The sequence below is a fragment of the Perognathus longimembris genome, chromosome 3 (genome assembly GCF_023159225.1).
Source record: "Perognathus longimembris pacificus isolate PPM17 chromosome 3, ASM2315922v1, whole genome shotgun sequence".
Taxonomy (NCBI): Eukaryota; Metazoa; Chordata; class Mammalia; order Rodentia; family Heteromyidae; genus Perognathus; species Perognathus longimembris.
Genome location: NC_063163.1, coordinates 18,078,647 through 18,104,581, shown reverse-complemented (window position 1 = coordinate 18,104,581; position 25,935 = coordinate 18,078,647). Strand labels below are relative to the sequence as shown.

Below are 25,935 nucleotides of genomic sequence, written 5' to 3'. Positions count from 1 at the left end.
TAGTTTGATGCAATCCCATTTATTGATTTTTTTCTTTCATTTGCTTTGTCTCAGAAGTCCTTACAATTCTCCTCCTCTTTCCTGAAGTAGTTTCATGATTTCAGGTCTTATATTGAGATCTTTGATCCACTTTTAATTGATATGACTGTAAGGTGAGAAATTAGGAGGATGTTTCAGTTTTCTGTATGTAAATATCTAGATCTCGTAATGCCATTTGTTGAAAAGAATGTCATTTTTGTCCCTATAATGGGAAGATGAATCATTGAACTTTAAAAAATATATGTAGTGTGCTGTTCATAAATTCTATATATTTCATTGTTTGTAAATTAATAAAAAGGAGCATGGATAAAGATATATGCTTTGATTTTGTGAACTAGGTAAACCATACATTGGAAACAAGATAGAAAGGTAGGTAGATAGATAGACAAATAGATACAGAGATAGACATACAAATAGATACAGATTTAGTGTATTACCTCAAAGTTTTAAAATCTGCTATCAACATTGTATAGCAATTAGTTGTAGGCAGGTGAACCTCAAAAATTCCTAACAAAACAAATTTACATAATAGAGTAGAACATTTTTATTGATATAATTACACAGAAACCACATATTTCTGTCTAAGTCAAGCTTGAGTACAGTATATTAAGTTACTATATTAATATCCCCTAGTGAATACCTTTCATTAATATAATTTCCAGTATTTTTATGAATCTAGTTATGAGTGAAGATATGAATTAAAGCTTTGGAGTACAATAATTTACAAAGGTTAAAATAACTAAAAATGATTTTTAGAAAATACAACTGTGAGTTGTGCATTTTTCTTTAAGCAGAACACAGTGACATTTTAAAAAATATTTTATTCCTATTAGTGTTGTTTCATTTTATTTTGTTTTGTGTTTGGTGACTAGACAGGGTTTCTGATCTCCCAGGGAAAGCCCAAAGAATTAGTAATTTATGGTAATAAAAATAGAACAATTTCTGCTCAGACAGTGTCCCCAAATAATCATTCCTGCATAATAGCATTTTTTCAAGTTAGGAAGAATAGTATAATTGATGATTTGAGTATGGAATTATTATGTACTAATAATGGTACATGGCCTATTACCATGTGATTTCTCCTGCTGCTTTATAATTAGCTCTGTGCATGGCTTGGACAAGTAGCTGCATACTTCAATGATGGTTCGCCAGGTAGAACATAACGGCTCCTTGGGAGCCAATTAGTTGGGCCTGTCAAGGCCAATTTCAGCAATTTTAGGTTTGTGGGTTTTAATGCAAAAAGCTGTAATTGTGATAAACATACAGAGGAGCTGACTGGCTAAAATAAATATCTACTTTGACAATACAAATTTCTTTGCTTTCATCCGTGTTCATTACTCTAACAGAGAGCATTCCTTAGACATGTTTGTGATTCAGAAACATCTGGAATGTTTAGCCTAAATGAATAATTACTAATTGTGTTTATTTTCTGGAGATTTAAAAAATTGTGAGCAGAAATGAGAGGGCAAATAAAGTATGGTTTAACATATTCTTGATGAAAGGATATGCTATTAATGCACAGCAGAATATATTGAAAGAATTTCTTTCTGAATAAGATGCATGGAAAGCAAAACAGTGAGAAACAAAAACATAGATGATAACAAATTTTGATATTGTTGGTTGTTTTGTATTCAGAGTTACCCTTTTATAGAATTCGAAACTGTTCCATGTGATGCCATACATGTATTTTACACAGAGCTGGGGATTTAATGTAAAAGAATAATGTATCAAACTAATATTTCCCTCCCAGCAAAGAATTTGTCATGTATATACTTTTGAGGGTTCTCCTATGTGTCAAGTGGAGAGGGAATATATTTTAAAATTGGATCCTGCTCTGTTTATTCATAGAATATCATCAATAGGTATGTAGTATGAAAGTAGGGGCATCACAAAGAAGGAACTGGAACCCACATAGTCTTCAGTAAAAGGTCACCAATTTAAAACCCATTATTAGGACAAGTTATTGAAAAGAAAAATTGTGTCTTGGGATGTTGATACTGAATAGAAATGTCAGTAGAAACAGTCTTTGCACAATTTCACTAAAGTATTTTTGGTAATAGTCTAAATTATTACTAGGTAATATGGAAAAGGGAGTTTCATGACTGACATTGTGGAAGAGAATCCATTCTCAACTTCAAAGATTAATCTGCTGCCAGAATGTGCTAATTTGGTACACATTTGTACAAATGAGAGTGAAAATGGGGGTCATTTTGCAGGCCACAATCTTTGAATTACTAAAATTTGTACAAGTAAATATAATTTAACAAGTTGAATCTTTTCTAGCTAAACTTCCTGGAGTTGTTCACACATTGTGAATTAATTTATGTTAATTAGATTAATGTATTCACCTATCTTCTACATAGCAACACTGTAGGGCTATGTTTTGGACAGTCAAATATTCTCTTTGTTGTAAAGGATAGCTGTAAACATTACCATGAGTTTTGAAACTTCTCAAATCTAGTACATATCAAACTAATACTGAAGAGAACATAGAAGAAAAGAGCTTCACGATTCTCACACTTTCCTTGAGAAATAAGAGTGTCAATAGAGTAGTATTGTTTCTAAAATTCAATTTTATAATAATTTAAAGTCTATAGTTGTAGGGAAAAATTAGTGACTGGATGAATTCGTTTAGGAAATGCTACTATACTAGGAACATTCTGTCTGCAATTGGAAGAGAAAAAACACATATTAACCAATTCAAACAGTATCAGAAATAAATTGCAATTAAAACTTTGTCTACATTAAGTAATATAATTTTATTCTGTGTGTATTTAATCTGGTACAATGCATTACAATAACTAAATACTAATCGTTGAACTTGAAATTTGCTGAAATACTAATTATAGTAGCAGTTACATCTCTCTATTTGTAAAAAGGAATCAATTTGTACTTTTAGTGTGCACATATATATAAGATACAGTTATATAAAACTTGATAAAACTTCAGCAAGTATATTAAAGCCAATTGTGCTTTCTGTATGCCAAAGGTTTTCAGTTTCTTTTTGTCTCTCAACTTCATGTACCATGCACATTAGATGTACAGAGCTGCATTGTCTTGTAGTAATGAATGTCTTCTGTTTAAGTCTTGGTTAATAATGATGCAAGCAGAAGTCATAGTCAGTTTGTGATCATTTTATTAAAATTAGAAACTTACTGTAAGGACAATTTTACTACTTTAGTATATACAGTTTCACCCCTCGACCTTCTATTTTACCCTAAGATAGGAAAACCCCAGAGTGGCACAAGCCTTCAATATGCGGTACTCTACTGGGAGGCTAAGCGAGGACGTTTGGATTCAAACCAGTCTGAGGAAAGTTTGACACTCCCTAGAAGAAGAGGGGAGAATAAATAATCCCATATATATCCTACAAAATTAAGGAGAGTGAATTAAGAGATGGGTGAGAATGTTGAAAATGAGGACATTACTTTGGATATATTGGTTTCATACAGTGCTTTGTTAAATGTCAACTTCTTTGTACAGTACTTAAAGATAATAAACAGATTTACATTACATACCATATAATTGGGAGTGTGTTAGAAGTGTTAGAACACTAGTTTAGCATTCCCAAGGTTCTGGGTTCAATACTCAGTACACACACACACACACACACACACACACACACACACACACACACACGGTAAGAAATCCTGATTAGAGTCTGAATGTTTTATGGTACACATTTAGCAAGTGGATGTAAAGAAAGAAGCAAACACAATAACAACACTTGAAGTGATCGTTTTACTGCTAATTAGCTTATAATTGTATATTAACTATTTTGGAGAAGAGTGATTTAAGAAGAAATGGAGAAGTTTTTCTGGGGAAATTGACTTAGATTTAGCTCTACATGAAAACTTGAGGAAATTGTAGAAATATAGTCATCTCTGTGAGAAATCAGAATGCTAAAATCCCTTTCGTCTTCTTTCCATGTGTTTAAATACTAACACATGGTAGAATTCTTATGGAAAGTTGTTATAATATCTAAACATAGCCAATACTCACCTTCCTCTACGCTTTAAACTTACAATAGCTACTGTGGTATAAACTTAGTTACTTTATTGTATTGTTTAGGGAATAATGACAATGCACATTTGTACATGTTTAATACAAAACATTTTTATCTGAATATTTTTATCCTCAAGTAGCTACTTCCAAAAATGTAGAAACCATTAATTTGGAAGGTCAACAGTATATGCCAAACATTTGTAGTTAAATTTGATGATAGGAAATGGTTGACACAATAAGCCATCAAAGAATAATTCTATAAGTGTTTTGTGATTGACAAAAGAGAATTCAGTTCAGTTCTGGTGAAACATGACTAGAGAATGTGTACTAACTGAATAAGAATATGTGTAGATGTCTAGAGAACATTTGAGATTAAGTCAGCCAGTGGGATGAGACCTTCTGTGTTCGAGAGTTTGCACTTATTGAAGCTTCTGTCTTCCAATACACACTGTTCGGCAGGTATTGCACTACCTTGATTTGTTTCAGGAGAAATATTTTCCAGGTATTGAGAAATCTACTTCTGTACTGTAAAACAGGCAAAACATTTTGTATCTCAGAGAAACAAAGAAAGACATTTTTAACTGTAGCTTTCCTAAATTCCGTACTCAATGGACTTTAGCAATTTAGAAACAAGTCTGAAGGTATTAGTCAAGGTCAATGGAATATCATAGCTGCTTTCAACAAATCTAACTCAGTGTATGAGTTGAAGATATCTCATCTGCTAATACATTCCACAAGAACAAAGTCTCTTCTTCACTCAGCCATAACCAGGATGTGCTACATAATAAATTATACAGAATTCACACGGGACAATAATTTATGGTTTTGAGCATAGCTAGAGAATAAATGTATTTGTCAAAAAGATAGCTGCATATCTGCCTTCTTCCAATAGCTGATGGTTAAAATTTCACTTCAAGCAATTTGTTTTATTGTGTGAGTTTACTACAAGATTCACACTAGCTAAGAAAAATGAGGTACAGACTATGTAAGTACTAGGCCACTAAAACAATAAAGAGATTAAGAAGTATATAACCTGAAGGACAAGAGAAGGTAACTAAACAAAAATAGTCACACTGTACTCAATTTCAAGTTTTTGTGCTCCTCTTTTGAGTGGCAAACTGTTTGAGTTTGTTGGGAAAGACTAAATTTGGTCCAAACTGAATGAATGTACTGTCCTGACTTTATCCAAATATGTAACCATTTTCAATATGAAGTCCCATGGATCTCAACTAGACTGGGCTTGCTAGATACCCTGTCTCCTTGGTGAAATGTATTGGCTTGAAGACAACAAAAAATTTCACTTAATTGATCTCAGAACATGCATAATGGTATTATATTATGTTATTTCATGCCTTAATTCATGTGACTCTAGGGATGTAGTCAACATTTTTAATTACCAGAAAGTATAAACAATATTCATATCATTCAGGACTTCTTTAATATGATGCTACATTGAAGATGAGAAATCAGATTATGCATGTTTTTAATCATATTCATTGAATTTGAATTAATGTTGACACCTCATATCTAAATTTCCCTCATAGTATCAATTTTGTCTTAAAATAAATAGAATGTAAAAGATGTATTATATTAAATGAGCTTGTGATAAAAGGTATTGCATGTGTGTTATTACTGTTTATTATATTACTATTGTTATTATTATAACTTTGAAGCATCTTATGACAGAATTATTCACATATCTGTTTTTTATGGCCCAAGCAAACAAGTATAAATTGGTGATGTTTGTGTCATTTGTTTCTAATAATAAAGAGTACATTTATGTTGTATAAGCAGCTAGAAAGTCTGATTTCCTTTAACAAATTCTGCAAAAAACAAAAACCAAGAAGTTCTTCCTGTTTCCGATCATTTCACCATTTTCAATACTTTAAAGAAATGGTTTGTGTTCTCTTTGTCCTCCTTCCCTCCTTTTCTTTCTCTCGCTCCTTTACTCTGCTGCTTTTTAAAAAATCTCTTCCTGTCACTCAAAGTAGATTGGGTACAAATAATGAGACAGTAATTTAAGTCATAGAAATTAACTATCAAGTTCATTCACCTTCAGAGGTTTACATACCCTCCAATGTGTTTCCAGCATTTGTGGTATGGGACCAGTGTTCAGGTTCTTAAACAATTTTCTGAGAGGCAGAAGGAACAACAAGGAGCCAGAGGTTCATTCACTTTCCTGGACATAAAAGGGTATAGACATCATAGATAGTGTTGGTCTTGTGCAAGTTTAGGGATAGGTTTGTAAGCATTTCAGATGTAGGAGGAATTTAGTACTGATGTTTTCAAGTTTTAGTTTTTCCAGCTGTCAAGACAAATGGAGCCTCCACAAAGTGGAGTAGGTTAGGCTACTTTGTGTGGGGAGGCCTCACATTGGAAATACTAATACCATACTACATACTGAAGTTATATCAATCAGCAGGCCTGCGATTCTAGCAGTTACCAAAATAAGTGAGAACATGATATGCTTTATTGAAAACAGCTGAAATAGTGAGCAACTAAAATTTGTGATTTCTGTGGTGTTGAGGTCCCCAATTAGTGATTGTATGACACTAAAAAACTATTTATCTCCAGACATGAGAGACAAAGAAGAAATTGCTTCCCTCATATTTGGAAGCCAATTTGCTTATGTGTGTGTGTGTGTGTGTGTGTGTGTGTATGTGTGTGTATATATATATCATATACATATACATATACATATACATGTGTGTAATGTGTATAAGTGTATTAACTGACTACTACATATCCAAATGTATGCAATATATAGAAATATATTAACTGAAATATGGTATATTCAATGGGGAACTCAAATAGTGTAATTCCTTAGGGAGGCAAAGTAAAAATGCAACAAAATAAACACCAGGAAGCAGATACTTGAAAGGAATGTTATAGGGGCCAAGGGAACAAGGATAAAAGAATGGAAAGGAAAAAGGGGCAAGAATTCAGCAAATAATTCAGTGGATATTGTACAAAATTAAGAAGAGTGATGAGTAGGGGAAAGATGGGTGAGGATAAAGAAAGGGATGACATTAATAAAGATAAATTGGATTTATAAACTTACTGTTTTAAAAGATAACTCCTTTGTGTAACTAAAGATAATAAAATAGATTTCCAATCTAAGTCTATGGCTTCTTCTTACTGGTAATTAGATGGTACTGGAGTATTTCACAGTTTGAAAATAAATGAAAGGAATTTGATTTTGTGTACAACTTTTTATTATAAAGAAGACAATTGTCTTAACTCTCCTGTCTGTTATTCACATGCAAATTATTTCCCTCTAGTTTGGTATTTTTATGTACATGTAATAATGTGGGCAGGACTCATAAATTTGGCATCCTTCCTGAGCTTCAATTTGTGGCCATGTACTCCTCAATCTCTCATGCTGCTATTCACTACCAGCAGCAATTATCTTTATGCCAGCTAACCCCACTGTTACTCTGGCATGGTGATTCTCACCTACAGTGCTTCTAATTATTGATGCATTTATTCTTTTCAAAATGTCAGACAGTTCTCTCTGTGGGTCATCATCTGGTTACCACCTATGGTTATTATTTCAAGTAGTACAAATATGGATATCAGCAACTCATCTTCCTTGTTTTCATTCAGCCTCTGAGCACCATGAATTTCTAATATAAAAATACTGCTTCTGAAATATTTAAATTGTATTTCCCAATTATATTAATGAATAATGCATCTGGTTGTGATTACTCAGCCTAGGGTAGTGTGTCTGATTGGTAATGATACAGCATTTCATATTTTTTCCACTGATTGTTTATTTCTTTAATATAAAATTGTGTACTATGTTGATAAAATTGTTACTATCTGTCTCTCATATCATAAAATCAATTGATAAATATTTATCTAGACAAATGTATTTTTCCTGTGGATACATGTAAAATACATGTGTACTATTTTCAATGATACATATATTTTACAATGGATTATTTTGTCCTTTGTTTTCCTCCTCTAGGTAATTCAGAATTTTTAAATAATGTTGCTTAAGAAGATGAAAATAATTTTTGTAGAATAACAAGCAAATAGAACTGTTTCTACTTTATGCATTTTTGCTAATAATGCAATCATTATCTGTTTCTCTTTCTCCTAGTTACAATTTAACACGTTATTTTCTAGAATCTTTTTCATTGAGTATTTTTTGCTTTTTGTTTTTTTTGTTCAGATGTGGGGCTTGAGCTCAGGGCATGGACTCTGTCCCTGAGCTTTTGTATTCAAATCTAGTGCTTTGAGGTACAGCACCAGTATTGGCCTTTGAGGGGTTTATTGGAGATAAGCCTCCCAGGGGGAGTTTTCTGTCTGAGCTGGTTTTCAACAGTGATCCTCAGATCGCAGTCTCCTGAGTAGCTATGATTTCAGGCATGAGTCACTAACACCATGTTTTCAGTGAGATTTTAATTAAATCATAATAATGTTGTTATAAAATGTAATCCTACTTCATTTTTTGTTCAAGAAGTACATTTTGTATGCAATTTAATTCATCCATTTCTTCACTTATTTCCATTTGAATATTTTTAATATATTTTTTATTATCAAACTGTATTACAGAGAGGTTACAGTTTCAGACATTAGGCATTGGATACATTTCTTGTACTGTTTGTTACCTTGTCCCTTATTTCCCCCTTCCCCCTCCCCTTTTCCCTTTCCCTCCCTATGAGTTGTTCAGTTCATTTACACCAAACAGTTTTGCATGTATTGCTTTTGTAGTTGTTTGTCTTTTTTTACCCTGTGTCTCTCGATTTTGGTATTCCCTTCCAATTTCCTAGTTCTAATACCAGTATACCCGGTTTCCAATATACTCAGATAAGATACAGAGAAAGTGTAGGTACAACCACAGGAAGGTGGTACAAGAAGATCATCAATAATAGAGGCTACAGTTACATATGGCACATTGAAAGTAGTTACAACTGTGATATAACAATCGTTTCCATAACATGGAATTCATTTCACTTAGCATTATCTTATGTGTTCATAAGGGTATAGCTATTGGGCTCCTGTGATCCTCTGCTGTGACTTGCCTAAACCTGTGCTAATTATTCCCTATAAGGGAGACCATAGAGTCCATGTTTCTTTGGGTGTGGCTCACTTCACTTAGTATAACTTTTTCCAAGTCCTTCCCTTTCCTTACAAATGGGGCAATGTCATTCTTTCTGATAGAGGTATAAAATTCCATTGTGTATATGTACCACATTTTCCTGATCCATTCTTCTACTGAGGCGCATCTGGGTTGGTTCCAGATTCTAGCTATGACAAATTGTGCTGCGATGAACATTGTTGTGCTGGTGGCTTTAGTGTGATTATGTTTATGGTCTTTTGGATAGATACGCAAAAGTGGGGGTGGCTGGGTCATAGGGGAGTTCTATGTTTAGCCTTCTGAGGAATCTCCATACTGCTTGCCAGAGTGGCTGAACCAGTTTACATTCCCACCAACAATGAAGTAGGGTTCCCTTTTGGCCACATCCCCTCCAACAGTTGTTATTGTTAGTTTTCTTGATATAGGACATTCTTACTTGGGTAATGTCCATTTGAATCTTAATGTTCATGAAACTTTTATTTTTTACTTCTTTCATTCCCCTTTTTCATACTTTATCAAGAGATTATCCTTTTGAATCAAATTCTTCAGATAGAAATTTAGTAATGAATACTTATTAGCCATGGGGAATTTGCAGTGTGGTTGAAGCTTCTATGCATTTTTCCTCTGTTCATTGGAGATTATGATTAAACCAGATACCTAATGGAGTGGCATAGTAAATATTAATAAATACATAATAGTTAATAAATACAAAGATTTGCTATTTTTAACTTACGGATATGTAGCACTTACATAAATATCTTGCATTTTTTTCAGGACTCTTCCCTATAATAAATAGATTGTGTTAGTGGTAGATATTATTTATCTTTTGCCAGTAAAACTTGGCTTAGCTCCATTCCACCTTTGAGTGCCAGAAGTTCACCCAGAAGGATATTCAATTTGTTTTACATTTTTGTAAGTGCATGTACATAAAAAATTCTGTGACCATAAACATTTAAATGAACCAATAGAGAAATTTAGTAGCTAAAGTTTTCATGTAAAAGATCATATCTAAAGGTTTATCAGTACTATTTTAAATCAACTGCTCTAAAATATTATAACATTAAGATACTAAGTGATATAAATATAAAAGCTCAACCTTGCTTTGAAATTAATAGATGAATTTTGTATTGGAGCTTAAACATAGAGCCTTGAGTTTACATTCAGGTTTTTCACTCACGGTTGAAACTTGAGCCATACCCCCTTTCTGAGTTTTTGATGATTAATTGTAAGTGTCTCTCAGATTTATTTGGTCAGGCTGGATTTGAAGCATGATCCTCAAAGCCCAACTTCTTGAAGTAGCTAGGATTACAGGTGTTAGCCCACCAGCATCAGGCAAAACAACCCTTCAAATTTATGACTAATTATTGTGATGTATACTTGCGTCTTTCACCAACACCAGAAAATAAGAAAACCTCTCTTCCCATTCCCTAATCTTTCAGTCACCTTAGTTTTTTTTTAAATTAACCTTCATGTTTTTACCCAGTTCTAAAATTAGATACACCAAATGTAGGGGATTCTCAAAAGGAAATTTTATTTTACCCCATACAAATCCCTTTATGATTAAGGTCAAGTAAATTTTAGAAATTTCTGTGTGAAATGTCCAACAATCTGCATCTTTATGAAACTTCTTCAATGTTTCTTTGACACAATGAAGTTTTAGATTCAGTGTCTATTCCTTACAAATGCATGTTCAGACTCAGCAACAGTTGTTATTACGTGTGCAACAGATCAGAATCAATGTGACCCTGAGATTTGTTTGGTATCAATGAGTTATTTCAGTCTTTAACAATAAACTTTATATGTCTCTACTTCTCTGTCTCTATCTTATTCTCTCATTATTTGTCTAGCTTGATCATAAAATTGAAATGATAATTAATCTTTAGGACTATATAATTTTTCAGAAAATTGTACCTCAACTAAACATGAATGGTTATATTAAATGGCAAATATCCAGACTTTATGCATTTCAACCTACAAATGATAGGCTGAACAATATCTTGAATAGTCCTAATAACAATTTCAGAAGACAACTATCATCAAATCCTTATGCATGAGAATATTCAGTTTTGTAAACCATAATTATATTGTGTTGAGATCACATGTTAAATTAATATTTAATTTTCTATTATTTGATGATCTCTGTACTTTCTGTTCACCTGTTTTATTATTGTTAACTTCAACTGTCTTGTTCATGAAAACATTACAGACTAATAATTTTTCAATGAATAATATAACAAGAGACTGATTCTCTATGAAATTCTGTAATTATAACAATCCTAATCACCCCTGGTAGCTACTTCATAAGTAAAATATTGTTTCTTCTACTTTAAGTAGTTTGAAGCCCTTCTTTTTTGTATTATAATCAAAATATATGTATCAGTTACTAAATAAGTGTCTAATAACATTTCTTTTTAACAAATTCATTGTTTCTGAATTGTATATCCATTAAAATAATACTAATCAGACTCAGTATCGAGGCATTGGGCAACCCTCTTTCTGTCTCTCCCAAGCTGTGATAAAATCAGACCATAATACATGGTTATTGAAGGAGGGATAGAGTCTTTTCCTCTCTCTCTCTTTCTCTCTCTGTGTGTGTGTGTGTGTGTGTGTGTGTGTGTGTGTGTGTGTTTGTGCATGTTCACATGAGTGTGTGCCTGCCAGTCCTGGGGTTTGAACTCCGGGCCTGGTGAATGTCTCTGAGCTTCTTTTGCTTAAGGCTAGAACTCTACCACTTGAGAACTTGAGCAATATCTGTTTTGTTTGTTTGTTTATTTGTTTTTCTGAGTACTTTATTGGAGGAAAGTGTTTTACAGACTTTCCTACACTGGCTAACTTTGAACTGCTTTCATCAGATGTACGTTACCTGAGTAGCTAGGATTACAGACGTGTGCCACCTGTGCATGACAGAAAGTATTTTATTACTTCCAAACAAATGATGTCACTAGCAGCCATTACTAAACTTCATTCCATCTCCTCTAACATCTGATTTTGAAATTGAATACATAGAAAGCTTTCAGTGAGGCATTATATCAAGAACTTTATTGAAGAGAAAACAACCAATGCAAAAGCCGAGCTTCCGCAATCTGTAGGGTTTTCCCATGATTCTTCTATGGTTTGGTTTTAGTTAATGCATGTCATGTGTATATAATATATATGTATATAATATATATGTATATAATTATACTATAATTATTTTTCTACCTTTGAATTTGTACATATAATAAAAGCTACCACACTGATGCAACATTTATCCCATTATATTCACATATAATGGGAAGGAAAAACAATGTTGTATGAAAGGAGAGAAGGTTAGAACTCCCCTTGACAAGAATGGAAGAACCCTTTGGGCCTGACAACCTGCATATGGTTAAGGCATTGCTACCTACTTCGTGACATCTAACCATTGTTTTTATGCTAAGTGAAATGAACTCCATGTTATGAAAATGAGTGTTATATCACTGTTGTAATTACTTTCAACATGCCATGTGAAACCGTAGTTTCTTTTTCTTGATGATCCTCTTGTATCCCCTTCCTGTGGTTGTCCCCATGCTATCAATGTATCTCATCTGAGCACCTTGGATACTGTATATACCCATATTAGAACTAGGAAATAGAAAGGAAATATCAAAATGAAGAGACAAAGAGAAAAAAGACAAATGACTCCAAAAGCAATACTTACAAAACCATTTGGTGTAAACCAACTGAACAACTCATGGGGGGAGAGAGAAAATGGCAGCTGGGAGGGGGGAAATGAGGGAGGAGGTAACAAATTGCACAAGAAATGTACCTACTGCCGTAGTATGAAACTGTAACCCCTCTGTACATCACTTTCACAATAATTATTCAGAAAAAAAGAAAAAAAAAGAAATTAGAATTTATATATAAATTATAAAGTTATAAATACAATTTACTTGGTTTATAATTGTAGTATAAATATAAAATAGATTACTTTTGTGGACTAAGAAGGTAATCTGCATGAATTTATGAGTTCTGTACAAATCTATTAATGTATTTATCATTTGATGTTATTAAAAAGTAATCATTGTATTGGAATTATCATTCAAAATCATAATTTACTGATGTTAATAAGAAACCAGTATCTTGAAATTATAATTTCAAAATCACATTAATTCCAATCAAATTTAATATGTTGCTTCATCATCTTATATTCTACCTTTTGAGTAAGAGAATTTGGCTCCCTTTATAACACTTGGTTGTTTAAGTCAAATTTTTTTTTTTTTTTTGCAAGTCCTGGGCCTTGGACTCAGGGCCTGAGCACTGTCCCTGGCTTCTTCCCGCTCAAGGCTAGCACTCTGCCACTTGAGCCATAGCGCCGCTTCTGGCCGTTTTCTATATATGTGGTGCTGGGGAATCGAACCTAGGGCCTCGTGTATCCAAGGCAGGCACTCTTGCCACTAGGCTATATCCCCAGCCCTTAAGTCAAAAATTTTAAAGCAGGCTTTGATTAACCCCATGAATGAGAGAATGTCCTTATATCTTCAGCATTTACATTGACTACTAGGTAAATAAATACCTGCTGAAATAATTACTGATTGTACTTTTAGGGTTAATTTATGAATATTCTTAAAATGTAATGACAAAAGAAAATGCTACTTTCACTCAACAAATTCTTTATGCATTTTTTCAAGCTGGCAAATGTGAATGTTTAAAATAATATGATATATCTTTCACTAATTGTCCTCTGTAAAGTCAGTAGAAAAATATTTCTGTAATTATTTCAGGGCAAAATAATTTAAGAGGATTAGAGGGCTAGATAAAATTAAACATACTCTGAAATGCTCTCTCTGAAATAAACTAATTGCCTTTGTGTGTCAAGTATTATAGATGAAAGCTCTTAAAGGCTTAGGCTCTTTCATTTGCTTTAAATGACTGCAGTTATGTATATGCTGAACTTCTCAGAGAGTATTTTTTTTTTTACAAAAACAGGGGAAAATGAAATCAAACACTTCACTGAAATTATTGATGCTCTAAAATAAATTAAACTGCTACCCTTACGCATTTAGATCTTACTCTCTACTTTCTTATATCACTCTGATGACACACACTTCAATTTCCCAATGCCTTTAACTTATTAAATTAATTTTTCTCAAGACATTTTTATTTGAATTCCACTTTCCTGTAATTGGAACTTACTCTTCTTTATATGACAACATTTTCAGAAGACTTACTTGACTTACTAAGGGAGAAATCATCACTATCCATCCTAACTTATGGACATTCACCTTATAACATATTAAAATAAAGCATTAACACCTGAAATTATGAATAATTATATACATATATACATTCACAGTTTTGGTTGAATATTATTTTCCTCATTAGATTGTAAGCATCATGTGGTAAGGAAATCTGATCTCTCAGAGCACAAATATCACCATTCTAAAATGTGCATAATAAAAGAAAATAATTATGGGGCTGGGAATATGGCCTAGTGGCAAGAATGCTTGCCTCGTGTACATGAAGCCATGCGTTCAATTCCCCAGCACCACATATACAGAAAACAGCCAGAAGTGGCACTGTGGCTCAAGTGGCAGAGTGCTAGCCTTGAGCAAAAAGAAGCCAGGGACAGTGCTCAGGCCCTGAGTCCAAGCCCCAGGACTGGCAAAAAATAAATAAATAAATAAATAAAAAATATATATATAGTAATAAAAAATAAATAAAAAAGAAAAGAATTATGTTAATAATTGAGTAATGAAACACATTAGCATTGAAAAGCACAACTAAAACATATTTTATTTGTTTTAGTATTTGTAATTAAGTGACATTTAGTTGTTTCTAAAAAGGAATATATTAAGGTGTACATTAGCATGTATTTGTATATGTAAATGTATTTTCTATATTCTTTTTCTAAATATAGCATTATATAAAGTTTATTAAATATCCATTGGTATATTTATATTTTAGAATAAAACTTTAAAGATAAAACCACTTTATTACACATTGCTCAAAAGGTTTTTTTAACTTTCAAACTCATCATTTTGTATCATGCTTTGCATGATACATGATACATGATACATGCATTTTATCATGCTTTGCAAATACATCATTATATCATAAGAATCCATTAACAAACAACAATTGTAGGTACAAAGATTTTTGACATTTGCTATTAGACAATGAATTCATAGTAAAAATAAAATGCAAAAAGAATCAGAAAAGTCTATAAAATGATATGTTATCAGTAATTCTTTTTTCAGGGAATATATATTAATTACAGTGGAGGAATTCAGTGAAGTACTACATATATTTAGTATTTGATGAGGATTTGTTTTTCCTTTTTGCAACTTTTCAGTAGCTCTATGCATTTGTTTTCTTGAGGAAAACAGGAGACTGAATGATTTAAATAACAGAGTTATCTTTTCTAAATCTAAGATCAAGTTGTCAGACCAGGAAAATTTTTCTTATATCTGTCTCCTTCATAAATAAGTGTCTAGTGGGATTTTACCATGGTCTTTCTTCTTCGTAAGCATAACCCTGGTGCTCCTGTATCAAGATATTCCCTTTATAAGGACAGAACAAACAGTTACTGCCATTCCAATGACTTCCATTTTATCATAATCTCTTTCTAAATGGTTCTTCCTCCAGTTATATATTTTGAGGAACCAAGAGTTAGAGCTCTGTTATGAATATAAGGAGAATACAGTTCATTCCAAAACATTCAATTCTGGAATATATGTAATAATGTCAGTATTGTTCCAGATAGGATACTTATCTTAGCATACTGGAATTGGGATCCTTTTCAATACTGTGCTGGAACAAATGTAAATGCAGAGATGTTGCTTATGAGGTTATTTGAATTGTCTACAAAGAGACTAAGGAGTCAGAATGCAGTTGCAAGAAAAGAACTCTTATATGAATACCTTGGCAGAAGACTCTTGTATATTTAGGATATGTTAGATGAGGCTTGACCTTTCAGAAAACAATGTACTTTTTGGTTATTGATGACTGGTCTGGTAGTATCACAAAATTATTATTTTGAAGATGTATGTCCCTTTAAATGAAACGAGGCATGATTCTATAACTTCAATGCCAGGAACATGATGAACACCATCAACAACTTGAATAATTGCTCTGATTTAAAAAAAAAACCCAACAAAAACCAGTATTCATCAGAACTGTTTCTAAGAGTTCATATTTAATTCTTCTTAGTCAGCAGTGAAGGATTAAGTTTATTTAGTTTATGCATCTATACAGGTATACTTTATTGAGTGGTATAGATGACAACAGGTTTTTGTGAAGTCATGCCACATAGATCAGACAATTGTCAATAAGTGTTCCCATACTTAATGGGTCATACTGAATGTATTTTGATCCTCTATTTCCTCTAGGGTGTAAGTTTGATAGGTAAGCCACAAAGTAAGTTTAAAATGGACTTTCATGTTACTGTTTTTCAGAAATAAAAGTATCATTTATGTGATATTATCTTATTGTTTAAAATTTTGAACATACAACACTTTGACTGTGAATATCAGTAGAAGTTTTATGGAATATAGTGTGACAATAGCCAAAATATTTATGCTATGTCCCAATTCTTGGCAACACATATAATTTTTCCATATCTTAATTGATAATTGAGGATGACAGTATCCCTAAGCATTGCTTCAGCCCAGTGGATAATAAATTTCAATGCAGTTACAAAAAATTCTCACTCCATAAATTTGCATTAGAATTTTATTATTATCAAGATATTAAAATTACACTTGAAGATAGAATGTGCAAACTCTACAACAGGCCTACACAAATAGTTTAGATTGGTAAAAGTAAATTTAAAAATCTTAAGTTACTTTATGTTTGTTACTTGTAAAAGTTACCAAGAAAGACTAAAGCATATATAAATGTTCATTTTTAATTAAAAAATTCTCTTTATTCAAGGAACATTCATTCTTTAGCTAGTAAGAGTCTTTCAGAGAGACTAATAGCATAGGCAATGATTAATGTGACATCGTGAATGACTTAGCAGATGGCAAATATTAAGTAGCTTAACAGGATTTAATTCAATTGTAGGAATCCCAAATCCTAAATGTTGTTCCTTTAATGACTTTTCAGTAATTGTATTGGATAACTAATTCAATATTAGCTGTCTTTCAAATTAACACAAGTGTGAAAACATGTAAAAATTGCTACATTCAAATATCACCTGTGGATTTGTGCTAGATCCATGCCTTTCTTTTTACATAAAGGATATAATCATTATACTATCTCAGAATTCCCCCTTGCTTTCAAATTTATTGAACCAAAAGGTAATAGGGATGAAAGTAGAATCTTATTTTCTGCTAAATTACACATGAATTACTGGAGGCAATTGTTAAAACATGATATCACATTGTGGTTTTTACATTTATATCTATGGGGTACAATTATTCCTTTATCTGTTAATTAATTAATTTATTGTCAAAGTGATGTACAAAGGGGTTACAGTTTCATACAGAAGGCAGAGAGTACATTACTTATCAAACTTGTTACCTCTTCCCTCATTTTTCTCCCACCTACCCCTCTCCCTAATCCCTTCCCTTGAGTTGTACAGTTGGTTTAAGGCATATTGTCTTGTGAGTACTGATTGCAGTGGTTCATCTTTTACCTTTTGTCTCTTCATTTTGTTGTACCCCTTTACTTCCCAGTTCTGATAAACATATACAATACCCAGGTAACCAAAATGAGTTACAGTGACATCACGGGTAAAATCATGGGGAAGAAAGGCAAAAGAAAAAGGCATAATTTCACATGGTATGTTGAAAATAACAACAGCAATGATAAACCACTTATTTTCATAAGTGCACATTTCACTTAGTATCACAAGCTATTGTGGACATAGCTATTGAGCCATGGTAATCTTCTGTTAGCACTATCCTAGACATGTAGTAATTATTGCCAATGAGGGAAACCATAGAGTCTATGTTCTTTTGGGTCTGGTTCACTTCAATTAGTATGATTTTTTTCCAAGTCTTTCCATTTCCATGTGAATGGGGCAATGCCATTTTTTCTGATAGAAACACAGAATTCCAAAAAAAAAAGTTCCTTCAAAAAAAAAAATCCTCAAAGAAATAACTTTCCCCTTAACAAATGGGCTAAAGACTTAGATTTCTCTGAAGAGGAATTGAGAATGGCCAAGAGGCACATGAAAAAATGCTCAACATCACTGGCCATAAAAGAAATGCCAGTCAACTTGCAGGGACCATGGCCTAGTGGCAAGAATGCTTGCCTCATATACATGAAGCCATGGGTTCAATTCCCCAGCACCATGTATACAGAAAATGGCCAGAAGTGGCGCTGTGGCTCAAGTGGCAGAGTGCTAGCTTTGAGCAAAAAGAAGCCAGCAACAGTGCTCAGGCCCTGAGTCCAAGGCCCAGGACTGGCCAAAAAAGAAAAAAAAAAAAAAAGAAAGAAATGCCACACAAAACAACCTCACGCCAGTAAGAATGTCAGTTATCAAGAAAACTAATAACAACAGATGCTAGCAGGGATGTGGCCCAAAGGGAACCCTACTACACTGTTGGTGGAAGTGTAAACTTGTTCAAGCACTCTGGAAAGCACTCCGAAAGTTCATCAAAATGCTAAACATAGAGTTCCCCCATGACCCAGCAGCCTTGCTTTTGGGCATCTACCCAAAGGATCACAAACAAGACCACAATAAGACTACCAGCACAACTATGTTCACTGCAGCACAATTTAGTATCGTTAAAATATGGAACCAGATGCCCCTGAGTAGATAGATGGATCAAAGGGATGTGGTACATATAATTGTTTCTTTTATTTTTTTTTCAAGTTTTTATTATCAAACTGATGTACAGAGAGGTTACAGTTTCATAAGTTAGGCATTGGATACATTTCTTGTACTGTTTGTTACCTTGTCCCTCATACCTCCCACCCCCCTCCACCTTACCCTTTCCCGCCCGAGTTGTTCAGTTCACTTACACCAAACAGTTTTGCAAGTATTGCTTTTGTAGTTGTTTGGCTTTTTTTACCCTGTGTCTCTCAATTTTGGTATTCCCTTTCAATATCCTAGATCCAATACCAGTATACATGGTTTCCAATATATTCAGATAAGATTACAGAGATAGTGTAGGTACAACCATAGGAAGGTGATACAAGAATATCATCAATAATAGAAGCTACAGATACACATGGGACGTTGAAAGTAGTTACAACTATGATATAACATTTGTCTCCATAACATGGAGTTCATTTCACTTAGCATCATCCTAGGTGTTCATAAGGGTATAGCTATTGGGCCTTGTGATCCTCTGCTGTGACTTGCCTAAACCTGTACTAATTATTCCCAATAAGGGAGACCATAGAGTCCATGTTTCTTTGGGTCTGGCTCACTTCACTTAGTATAATTTTTTCCAAGTCCTTCCATTTCCTTACAAATGGGACAATGTCTTTCTTTCTGATAGAGGCATAAAATTCCATTGTGTATATGTACCACATTTTCCTGATCCATTCGTATACTGAGGGGCATCTGGGTTGGTTCCAGATTCTCGCTATGACAAATTGTGCTGCGATGAACATTGTTGTGCTGGTGGCATTACTGTGATTTTGTTTGTGTCTTTTGGATAGATACCCAAAAGTGGGGCTGCTAGGTCATAGGGGAGTTCTATATTTAGCCTTCTGAGGAATCTCCATACTGCTTGCCAGAGTGGCTGAACCAGTTTACATTCCCACCAACAATGAAGTAGGGTTCCCTTTTGGCCACATCCCCTCCAACAATTGTTATTGTTAGTTTTCTTGATATATGACATTCTTACTGGGGTGAGATGGAATCTCAATGTTGTTTTGATTTGCATTTCTTTTATGGCCAGTATGTAGAGCATTTTTTCATATGTCTCCTGGCCATTCTCATTTCCTCATCAGAGAAGTCTCTTTGTAAGTCTTTAGCCCACTTGATGAGGGGGCTATTGGTTCTTTGCGGTTTTGTTTTGGAAGAAGGTAATTTTTTTAGTTCTGCATATATTTTAGATATGAGGCCTTTGTCCGTTGAATGGCCAGTAAAGATCTTCTCCCAGTCTGTGGGCTTTCTGTTTATCTTGCAAGCTATGTCCTTTGCCGTGCAGAAGCTCTGCAGTTTGATGCAGTCCCATTTGTCCAACCTTTCTTTGATTTGTAGCCTTTCAGGGTCTTTGTTAAGGAAGTTCCGTCCTGTGCCAAGGAGCCCAAGTATTTCTCCTACTCCTTCCTTTAGTGTTTTCAGGGTGTCTGTTTTGATTTCGAGGTCTTTAATCCATTTGGAATTGATTTTGGTGCAGGGTGACATATAAGGATCTAGTTTTAGTTTGTTGCATGTGTTGAGCCAGTTTTTCCAGCACCATTTGTTAAAGAGGCTATCTTTCTTCCATACTATTGTTTTAGCTCCTTTATCAAAGATTAAATAGGCTTAGTTCTGTGGGTTCATTTCTGGGTCTTCAATTCTGTTCCATTGGTCTTCAGGCCTGTTCCGGTGCCAGTACCAAGCTGTTTTTATTACTACAGCTTTTTTTTATTTTTTCAAATTTTTATTATCAAACTGATGTACAGAGAGGTTACAGTTTCATAAGTTAGGCATTGGATACATTTCTTGTACTGTTTGTTACCTTGACCCTCATACCTCCCACCCCCCTCCACCTTACCCTTTCCCGCCCGAGTTGTTCAGTTCACTTACACCAAACAGTTTTGCAAGTATTGCTTTTGTAGTTGTTTGGCTTTTTTTACCCTGTGTCTCTCAATTTTGGTATTCCCTTTCAATATCCTAGTTCCAATACCAGTATACATGGTTTCCAATATATTCAGATAAGATTACAGAGATAGTGTAGGTACAACCATAGGAAGGTGATACAAGAACATCATCAATAATGGAAGCTACATATACACATGGGATGTTGAAAGTAGTTACAACTGTGATATAACAATTGTTTCCATAACATGGAGTTAATTCACTTATCATCATCTTATGTGTTCATAAGGGTATAGCTATTGGGCCTTGTGATGCTCTGCTATGACTTGCCTAAACCTGTACTACTTATTCCCAATAAGGGAGACCAAAGAGTCCATGTTTCTTTGGGTCTGGCTCACTTCACTTAGTATAATTTTTTCCAAGTCCTTCCATTTCCTTACAAATGGGACAATGTCATTCTTTCTGATAGAGGCATAAAATTCCATTGTGTATATGTACCACATTTTCCTGATCCATTCGTCTATGGAGGGGCATCTGTGTTGGTTCCAGATTCTCGCTATGACAAATTGTGCTGCGATGAACATTGTTGTGCTGGTGGCATTACTGTGATATTGTTTGTGGTCTTTTGGATAGATACCCAAAAGTGGGGCTGCTGGGTCATAGGGGAGTTCTATATTTAGCCTTCTGAGGAATCTCCATACTGCTTGCCAGAGTGGCTGAACCAGTTTACATTCCCACCAACAATCAAGTAGGGTTCCCTTTTGGCCACATCCCCTCCAACAATTGTTATTGTTAGTTTTCTTGATATATTACATTCTTACTGGGGTGAGATGGAATCTCAATGTTGTTTTGATTTGCATTTCTTTTATGGCCAGTGATGTAGAGCACTTTTTCATATGTCTCCTGGCCATTCTCATTTCCTCATCAGAGAAGTCTCTTTGTAAGTCTTTAGCCCACTTGATGAGGGGGCTATTGGTTCTTTGCGGTTTTGTTTTGGAAGAAGGTAATTTTTTTAGTTCTGCATATATTTTAGAGATGAGGCCTTTGTCTGTTGAATGTCCGGTAAAGATCTTCTCCCAGTCTGTGGGCTTTCTGTTTATCTTGCAAGCTATGTCCTTTGCCGTGCAGAAGCTCTGCAGTTTGATGCAGTCCCATTTGTCCAACCTTTCTTTGATTTGTAGCCTTTCTGGGTCTTTGTTAAGGAAGTTCCGTCCAGTGCCAAGGAGCCCAAGTGTTTCTCCTACTCCTTCCTTTAGTGTTTTCAGGGTGTCTGTTTTGATTTCAAGGTCTTTAATCAATTTGGAATTGATTTTGGTGCAGGGTGATATATAAGGATCTAGTTTTAGTTTGTTGCAAGTGTTGAGCCAGTTTTGCCAGCACCACTTGTTAAAGAGGCTATCTTTCTTCCATACTATTGTTTTAGCTCCTTTATCAAAGATTAAGTAGGCGTAGTTCTGTGGGTTCATTCCCGGGTCTTCAATTCTGTTCCATTGGTCTCCAGGCCTGTTCCGGTGCCAATACCAAGCTGTTTTTATTACTATAGCTTTATAATACAGCTTGAAGTTGGATATTGTAATTCCTCCAGCACTGTTCTTCCTGCTTAGGAGTGTTTTTGCTATTCTAGGTCCTTTATTGTTCCATATGAATTTCCGTAATTGCTTCCTCTATTTCATTAAAGAATGGTGTTGGGATATTAATGGGTATTGCATTGAATTTGTAGATAGCCTTTGGCAATATTGCCATTTTGATTATATTAATCCTCCCAATCCAGGAGCATGGGAGGTTTTTCCATTTCCTTAGTTCTGACTTAATTTCGGTTTTCAAGCTTTTAAAGTTCTCATCAAAGAGGTCTTTCACTTCTTTGGTTAAGGTTATTCCTAGGTATTTTATGTTTTGGGGGGCTATTGCAAAAGGAGTTGCTTTCCTGATTTCAGCCTCGGTCTTCGGGTTGTTAGCATAGAGACAGGCCGTTGATTTTTGAAGGTTTATTTTATATCCTGTAGCTTTGCCAAATTTTTGGATCAGCTCTAGTAGCTTGGGGGTACAGTCTATGGGATTCTTTAGGTATAGGATCATGTCATCTGTGAAGAGAGAAAGTTTAACTTCATATTTTCCTATTTGGATCCCCTTTATATTTTCTTCTTGCCTAGTTGCTCTGGCTAGGAATTCTAGTACTATGTTGAAGAGCAGGGGAGAGAGTGGACATCCCTGCCTTGTTCCTGATTTTAAAGGGAATGGCTTTAGTTTTTCCCCATTTAGAGTTATGCTTGCTGTTGGTTTGTCATAAACTGCCTTGATTATATTCAGGAATGTTCCCTGGAATCCCAGTTTTTCCAGGGCTTTTAGCATAAATGGGTGCTGGATTTTATCAAATGCTTTTTCCGCATCAAGAGATAAAACCATGTGGTTCTTTAGCTTGCTCCAGTTGATGTGGTGGAATACATTAATTGACTTGCGTATATTAAACCAACTTTGCATCCCTGGGATGAATCCAGTTTGATCGTGGTGTATGATTTTTTTTGATGACCTGTTGAAGTCGATTGGCCAGAATTTTGTTGGGAATTTTTGCGTCTATGTTCATCAGGGAGATCGGTCTATAGTCCTCTTTCTGTGGTGAGTCCCTGCCTGGTTTTGGGATGAGGGTTATACTGGCTTCATAGAATGAGTCTGGAAGTGAACCTTCTCTTTCAATTTCATTAAAGAGTTTGGGAAATATTGGTGTGAGTTCTGTCTTGAAGGCCTTGTAGAATTCTGCATTGAATCGTCTGGACCTGGGCTTTTCTTGGATGGGAGATCATTTATTGTCATTTCTATTTCAGTACTGGATATGGGTCTGTTTAGATGGTTTAAATCTTCATGTTTGAGTTTGGGGATATGAATTTTTTCTAGGAAATCATCCATTTCTTCCAAGTTCTCGATTTTGTTGGCATAATGGTTTGCAAAATAGTCCCTTATTATTTCTGAATTTCGGTTATTTCTGTGGTGATGTTACCTGTTTCATCTCTTATCTTGTTTCTTTGATTCTGCTGCCTTCGTTTCTTGGTCAGGTTTGCCAGGGGTCTGTCTATCTTGTTGATTTTTTCAAAGAACCAACTCTTTGTTTTGTTGATTCTTTTGATGGTTTTTTTCATCTCTATTTGATTTAATTTTGATTTGATTTTAATTATTTGCTTTCGTCTATTGACGTGGGGTTTGGCTTGTTATTCTCTCTCAAGGAAATTAAGGTGCTTCTTTAAATTATTGAGTTGCTGTTTCTCCAGTTTGTTGAAGTATGCACTCAGAGATATAAATTTTCCTCTGAGTACTGCCTTTGCTGTGTCCCAAAGGAGCTGGTACTTTGTGTCCTCAACTTGGTTGAAATCCATAAACATTTGAATTTCCATTTTAATTTCTTCAATGACCCTCTGATGGTTCAGCAGTGTGGTGTTTAGTCTCCATGAATTGTAGGATTTTCTGTGTTGGCTGATTGAATTGAGCTCTAATTTTATTCCATTGTGGTCTGAGAGAGTGCAGGAAATGGTTTTGACACTTCTGAATTTGTACAGATTTTCTTTGTGCCCTAAGATGTGATCTACTTTGGAGAATGTTCCGTGTGCTGCCAAAAAGAATGTGTATTCTGTTTTTGCTGGGTGGAATATTCTGTAGATGTCAGTTAAGTCTAGTTGGTCTATGCAATTATTTAGTTCTGTGGTTTCTTTGTTCAGTTTTTGGCATGTTGATCTGTCCAGAGGTGATAGTTAAAGTCCCCAGCTATCAATGTGTTTGGGTCTATGAGTGTTTTTAGAGTCAGTAGTGTTTGTTTGATGAAGTTGGGTGCTCCTGAATTTGGTGTGTAGCTATTTAGAATGGTTATATCTTCCTGTAGGAGAGATCCCTTTACTAGTATGTAGTAACCTTCTTTGTCTCTTCTTACCTTTTTTAATTTGAAGTCAATTTTGTCTGATACTAGGATTGCAACTCCAGCCCGCTTATGGGGGCCATTTGCTTGATAGATTTGATTCCCGCCTTTCACTTTTAGAAGATGCTTACTTTTGCTGGATAGATGTGTCTCTTGGAGGCAGCAGAAAGATGGATCTTGATTTTTGATCCAATTTATGAGCCTATGCTCACAAAAAGTGATACTAATTTAAGAAGCCATAGTTCTAGGTTCTAAACTGTTTTTTAAAAATAATTATACTGGTTAATATGTGGATATATATATATATTTGCATGTGTACCTATGCAAAAATTGAAAATTAATCATCTAACCATCTGTATTTTTACTCCACATATGCTTGTTGACCTACAACTTTCAGTACTTTTTCTTCCTTTTCTTTTGGTAGATGTGGGTTATTCTAGGTTACAGTAAGGAATCAATTCTTGGAACTTAAAACTTCAGGCATATTCCAACAGGTTATCATATTTATGTTCTAAGTAGATATAGATATTATATTTTAGATCTGAAATATCTCTCAGTGTCTTAATCCTCATCCATTAGCATACTGGACAATGACAAAAACTCTTGGAGACAGGATTAAGTGGAAGAAAGATTACTGTGGCTATACCATTCAGCCTCCTGAGTAGCTAAATTTACAGATGGAAGCCAATACTAGAAAAAAGACAAAATACCTTAATAGTAAAAATAATTATCAAATATTTTGTTTAATTTTGTATGAAAATTTAAAAATAAAATTATTGTTTTGTCAGTATTCTGTTAATAATAAAACTTCTCAAATTTCTTAGTCTGTTAGTCCATTTTTCAATCTGACTTCAATGTAAATTTAAAGGTATGGACTGATTCTCAGAGTAATGTATTGAAAAGTATTAAAATGTAGAATTACAAAAAACACATTGTAGTATAGTTATATATTTATCCAATAATTTGTTATACACTTTTTTCACTTTGAAAGTTTTTTATTTTTTTTTGTATTAATTAAATTTTTTTGACAAGGTGTTGTGCAAAGGGGTACATTTCTTGTGATATCTTACATCCTCGTTTTTCTTACACAATTTTTATTAAATTAACTGTAGTTACACTTTCAAAATTCATTCAAAAATTACTTCTGTATGTCTAAGAATACATTTTCTTAATGATAGACAAATAGAAATAGAACTAATATTAAAAGTACAGTTAATAACATCTCATTACCTACAACCA

The 25,935-nt window shown here is 34.1% G+C and overlaps 1 non-coding gene across 1 annotated transcript; it reads left to right on the top strand.

Annotated features, from left to right (window-relative positions):
* The first annotated feature begins 12,416 nt into the window (after positions 1–12,416).
* On the top strand, positions 12,417–12,542 carry LOC125349810. The gene has a single exon (XR_007210614.1). It is a non-coding gene; the product is annotated as a U6atac minor spliceosomal RNA (small nuclear RNA).
* Positions 12,543–25,935: the final 13,393 nt, after the last annotated feature.